Source organism: Gymnodraco acuticeps, unplaced genomic scaffold (genome assembly GCF_902827175.1).
Source record: "Gymnodraco acuticeps unplaced genomic scaffold, fGymAcu1.1, whole genome shotgun sequence".
In the NCBI taxonomy this organism is placed as follows: domain Eukaryota; kingdom Metazoa; phylum Chordata; class Actinopteri; order Perciformes; family Bathydraconidae; genus Gymnodraco; species Gymnodraco acuticeps.
This window is the reverse complement of record NW_022991201.1, coordinates 1,453,874-1,460,198: the sequence shown is the minus strand read 5'-3', so window position 1 is coordinate 1,460,198 and position 6,325 is coordinate 1,453,874. Positions and strand designations below refer to the sequence as shown.

Sequence of the window (6,325 nt, the reverse complement as noted above, 5' to 3'; positions counted from 1 at the left end):
CCTCTAATGGTTTATCATATTGCAATTCCAACATTTTTCAGTAAATCGCAAGGACTCCACAGCTTGTTTCTCCTTTTTTCTTTTATACACACTTTACATTACTGTAGTTGTTACGTCTAAACCACATTTGCCACTGGATTTCTTGAACAGCTTTTAGTCATAATGTCATCTCTACACATGTCTAAATGATTGTTTTGTTGTTCCTGTTGTGCCAGCTGGAGATTTGTACTACACATACAAGGACAATGAGAGGATGGTTGTGTGCACCAAGGACCAAATTATCAATGTCCTGAAGGAGTGCCATGATAACCTGGGTTCCGGAGGTCATGCAGGGAGAAGGCGCACCACCGAGAAGGTTTTGGCAACGTACCACTGGTCCACTATGCGGGAGGACGTGAAGAAATGGGTGGGAGATTTTGACTGACTGACTGATTATTGATCTACAGAAATGTGTTGTATGTGTACATTGAAACAGAGTGAGACAGTTTGAGCTCCATCAGAGCAGAGAAAACATATTTCAGAACTTTAACAGTTTAATTCTGTCTCCTCTGAAAGTTTTCTCTGTTCTATCATTTTTATACCTAAAGTTTTTTGTTTTGCTGATTGAAAATGTATGATATTTGCTAAGGTTGATGAGTGTCCCCGCTGCCAGCAACACGAGGTCATTAAAACGGTTGCACCCGTACTGCATCCCATTCATGTTCCCGAGGCATGGACTGTCCTTGGTGTGGATCTCATTGGCCCACTTCCCTCCACTGCTAAGGGCAAAAGGTACTATCATGATGGGCTGAAGCATGTGTAACCTCCTTTAAAAGGTTCTAAACGTGAAGAATCTGGTTTCAAAAGAAAGGAAATCATTTACAGTGATTCTGTATGTATTTACAACATTCTGCATTTTATATTGCAGATACATTCTAACAGCGACTGATCTGTTCACAAAGTGGGTGGTAGCAAAAACGCTCTACCACAAAACAGCTGTTGAGGTCTCAAAAAAGATTGTAAATATTCTTCTCGATTTCGGTCTTGTCGAGAAGATCATTACTGACCAAGGACGGGAATTTGTCAATGAGGTACAATAATCTATCTAATACAGTGTATGTGTTATGTGTAACAATGTAATACGATTTTTCAGGTAATTTGGTAATTGGTGTACACTAAACCATCTGCAGGTCAACCGTGGTGTTTTTTGATGCACTGGGTGTAAAACACTGCATCACTTCAGCGTACCATCCCCAGTGCAATGGCCAAGATGAGCGTACAAACCAAAACATAAAAAAAGCACTTGCAAAGTACTGTGGAGAGGACCAGAATGACTGGGATTTACATCTGAGGGGCATTGTGGCGAGCATTAACACCTCAAAGCAGGTACAATGTTGTAACAAATGCAGATGGAAACAATACTCAACAGAGATACTAAAAGGAATTTTTATGCTTTCAGAGGTCAACCAAGTGCACGCCCTATTTTGCCCAGTTTGGGAGGCACCCTCGCGTCCCGGGTGTTATAAATGCTACAGTCAATGACAGGGATGATACCTCTGTTTTGGTGCCTGCTGATGAGGCAGAACAGCAGCTTGAGGCAAAGGCTGCAACCATTGCAGATGTGCACTCGGAGGTGAGAATAAAATGGCAATATTTAAAACATAATAACTCCTAAAAAATGCAAGCGTATGTTAAGGACTGTAAATGATAACTGTTACATATCTTTCTCAGATTTACCAGAACATCCAAATAGCACAACAGAGACAGAAAATCTCTTTTGAAAAACGCAAGGGAAAGAATGTGAAATCTTTCCTGATTAACGTTGGAGATGAGGTCCTAAGAGCGAATAAGAGGAAGGAGGGCCGAAAAGGTGGAAAACTGGAGTGCAACTGGTTTGGCCCTTATGTGGTTTCCTCAATCACCAACAAGGGTGTGGCAACCCTGTTGAGCTCAACAGGAGCTCAGCTGAGACAGAGTGTGAATGTGTCTCAGCTGAAGCCCTTTATCAGGCCTATGTTGAGAGGTATTTTGATTATCAATACAAGGACACATTTTAGGTATACTTCATGTGTGGTACTTCAATAATACTGTTTATTTTTTGTCTATCTAATAACAGCTGAACCGAAGTTGGATTCGGAGGGGTCTGTTGCTGACCACCAGTATGCCCTCTCTGGTGCGAAATACGCAAAGGATCTACATCCGATTCAAGACAAGCTGGTAGATATATGTTTACTTCATGCACAGTGATTTGATTTGAATTTTTCTATGTTTTCTATTGGCTTGAAGTATGTTTTGCAATCTGTTATTTGCAGCTCAGCTATGTGCTAGACCACAATAGGCCTGGAGCAGAGGTCATTGTGAAGGAGGGTGATGTGTGCCTGACCAGAAAGGACTTTTGGAGCCTGGGTCTTCCTCAGTGCATGGAGTCAAATGTAGGTATACTTGAGCTTTCCTCCCAACTTCATCTTGTCTCAAATAAATGGCACAGGTAACTTACTGTTGTTACTGTTTCAGATTGGAAACACGTGCCTGAAGATGGTACAAGAAGCCACCCAAAGACATGTACGGTTTTCAACAGACATCATTGGCCTGCTTTTTTCTTTTGAATAACACATATTTTCTAAATAGCTGTTTAGTGGTGAAACTCCAATCTCGTGAAGTGTGGTTGTCTCTTGTTGTTGAACATACTTCTATGAAGATTTCATTTTTTTTGAAAAACTATCAATATAGGGCAAAGATATATACATCGTGGATATGTATGTGGTTCCTACCTGGAAGTCCAAAACAGCTGACGCGTTGGCCAGTTTTCCAGTAAGTTCCTGTTGCTTGAGACCTATGTTTCTTGAAATTGATATACAGCAACTTAAAATCCCTTGTTTAAAATACTAGGCTGACCAATTGGCCACCAAGGACATGGTTTTCATCCCTGCCTGGAGTCGGCAGCAAGGAAAGGCAGATCACTATTTGCTTTGCGTGAGTCTGTTCCAAATGATCTCACCAGCATGTACAAAATGAACATAAGTTGTGCTGTGTGGTTTTCTTCTGGTGTTTGATTATGTCTAATTTCAGCTATTTTGTCAATGGTTGACAGGTGATCAAGCCAGCAAAGAGAGAGTTATATTTGCTCGACCCTCTTAAGCCAGATGGCTTTGGGGACAATTCCTACAAGGACATATTTAGGTTTTTGTAACATGATTACCCCCCACCGTTCTGTGGCTTGTATGGGAGTTCTAAATAGTTTATAGTATTCTAATACTGCAGTAACCATCTTGTAGACCAGGGGTCTGAATCTGATCAAATTCATTTATAATATATCTCCATTTCCACAAAGTCTGGAGTGTCCTTAGTGGAACCAAAAGAAAAAGAGTCTGCAACAGGATGCTATGAATTATAATGTTCATTTTGTTATAAGCCTTGTTCAAAGGTTGTTTTCAAGTTCAGCTTTGTTCAGAGGCTGGTAAACGTATTTTTGTTTGTTTTATTTTAGCCCCGTTCAGTGGCTTTCATAACTTTCCTCTTTTAAGGCATGCAATAGTTCAATGTAAGGAAATCCAAAAACATGAATTATATTGAGTATAGCGTTCCTTCACCAAATCAATTCCCATGTCTTATCATTTCTTTTGACAGTGACCTAGCGCACCGCATTGCTCCAGGTCAGTGGACAGTAAAGTTCGGCAGAGACGTCAAGGTACATTTCTCCACCATCTCATACACCTGCTTTCACATGTCTTTATTTTCCATTTGACCATGAACATCACTGTTATATTCCAAATTCTTACAGGGTTTGCCTCACCAAACCACGGGCAATGACTGTGGTGTCTTCATACTGATGGTAAATTCCTCCCTTGACACTTTTTTTTAAGGGGTTTTGTTAGTTTTTGAAACTCATAACTTAACAGATCTTTATCCTTTCACAGTATGCACTGAACTTCAGCACAGATGCTCCACTTTGGTTACCGAGGTCAGTATTTATCCTCTGAGTTAGTATTTCAGGGGGAAGAGGGGGCTAACATTGAGTAGACAAATGATGAGGTTCCATTCATTTTCAACTTTATTATTGTTACATTTTCTTTTAGCGGGACATAGCACAGATCCGGAAATGGTGGTGCATTATGCTCATGGAACGGTACCAGATTGAAGGGTAAATCATACATTTTAAATGTTACTTTATAGACAACAGTTTCTTTGACACTGATTTACATTTTCATCCTGATATTATGTGATTTTTATAGCCACGGACAGAGGTTTTCTTACTGGACCAATGAGGCCGAAGAGCTGCTCAAAGGGGCACTGGAGCCAGTGTACAGGGTCTCAAAGAAGCAAAAGACAGAACATGAGGTCAATAGGCACACTCCTGTTTGTGATAAAGAAATGTAACAATCCAGATTATTTAACACATGCATACATATCAATATTGATAATTGTATACACATGTAATTAAACAATCACATGACCCACACCTTATATTTTCCTTCAAAGGTCCAGTTTCAAAAGTCCGACATGTGCTTCATATTGGAGGTAATATCTTTTCAGTGAAGCAGTAACTGTTTTTTGTTTAAAAAACGACCTATGATCACGGCAGAATTTCCAACTATTATGTCTCACTGCTTTTTTTAACTTTATTGATAGCTGTTTTTTACCTCAAGGAGAAGAATAACAAAACATAAGAAAAATGTGTGTGATATATTCAACATTAATATTAAAAATGTGTATTTTTGCTACCTGAAGCCCAAAGAATCTGGTATTCGATTGTGCTGGCAACAGTCTAGTCAATGTGTTGTTAAATATGTTTGATCTAGTCTGACCAATACTTCACAGCTGCCAAACTGTCTTCTCTCGGACCTTCTGATGGAAGTGGTTCTCCAGGAAGGTGACAAAGCGTACTCAATCACTCACTCTAGTGTGTACCACCTTCAGAGACACAATGTCCACTGTGTCTTTCAGAAGAGGGGCCCACTTTCGCTGGCTTGAGAGTAAGTGATTCAGTGAAGGTGCAGCAGTATACGACAGCTGTGGTGTCTATGCATATTTTTAATGGCTCTATTGAAATGCTTGTTTTACACGGTGTTGCCTACATGGAGTTTGTTCTCTGCTTCATACAAGCAGGATTTCAACGTCATGTACACCATTGACACCTGCCGTGGATGCTTGGAGCCTTACAAAAACTGCAAACCAGGTAGACTTCTTATTCTGGATAATAATGTTTATGTGTCATTACATATTTAGGTGTTGTGGTCCTAGTGTGATTCAATTACAATATTTTCTTTTCTATTCATAGGATATGTTGGGAAAGGTAAAAGAGGAGAATTGCAGGGCATCTACTCTGATGACCAACATCCAGGCTATTGCAGTCCCCTTCTGCAACCAGATATCATAGGTAAAGATTAACTCACACAAACAAATGTCAGAATAGACTAAATTGTCACTGCAATTAATGAAGATCATCCTTTGATATCTTACCTTCAAGTTTGGTTTTCCCGGACGCTGCCCGTCGTGGACTTCGGGTCGTGGACTTCGGGGTCGTGGCTGAACCTGTCTCTGCAGTCCCTGCCTTGGGTCATGCTGCTTCCCTGATGGCTTCCTCATATATTCTGAACAATCTGTGCTGTTTTCCTATCCACATGTAAAGGAACTAGAAGGATTTCTTGATACTAAGGGCTGTAGAGAAAAGTTTGGAGCTTTTCCATTAACGTTGAAGTTCAAATTCTCAATAAACACTTGAATGCTGTGCTGTCTTTCTATTTACTTGAATGTGTGAATTCATTCAGTTGGGTAGGTAAGCTTGGGATGGATATATTAAATATATACATACAAAAAAATTAGAGACTCTTTCCAATGAAAGTAGCTAGCCGCAATAGCTCCAAGATTGCTATATCTAGTTTGTAGGTCGCCAAGTTGGCATCATTGACAGTTCGTCTCTTAAAGCCTCTAAAGCTCTGCAACCAAAAAAGGATCATTATGATGTAAATACTATACATGGTAATGCAGCAGGGCAGAGTGCGATGAGGCAGGCAGGCAGAACCAGATTTATTTCTAAATATTTGTCGATCAATATTAGGCTACACTAATATAAGGCTACTAGTATTATAATATTACTGCAATAATATTCCAGTGGTGGCTGCTTAAGGTTGTTTCTGGCTCGTTTGATCCAAACATTGTCCAAAGCTCAAAATGTATTGTAATAGATGTAAGAATTCTCAAAATGTACAATATGTTTTGATCCAACACAATATTCTGATTCAAATCCATATATGTTAGGGGTTTTTTTTTCCAACCAAAATAAATAGACTGCCTTCTCTCCAGCTCACCGCACACAAAGGGGGGGGGGGGGGGGGGGGGGGGGGGG

The 6,325-nt window shown here is 40.0% G+C and overlaps 2 long non-coding RNA genes across 2 annotated transcripts; both read left to right on the top strand.

Moving 5' to 3' along the window:
- Positions 1–345: 345 nt before the first annotated feature.
- Positions 346–1,041, top strand: LOC117561286. Its single transcript, XR_004571328.1, has 3 exons — positions 346–406; positions 629–771; positions 908–1,041. It is a non-coding gene; the product is annotated as an uncharacterized LOC117561286 (long non-coding RNA).
- A 2,899-nt stretch (positions 1,042–3,940) lies between these two features.
- Positions 3,941–4,866, top strand: LOC117561267. The gene is made up of 4 exons (XR_004571326.1): positions 3,941–4,120; positions 4,212–4,317; positions 4,459–4,497; positions 4,798–4,866. It is a non-coding gene; the product is annotated as an uncharacterized LOC117561267 (long non-coding RNA).
- The last annotated feature ends 1,459 nt before the right edge of the window (positions 4,867–6,325 follow it).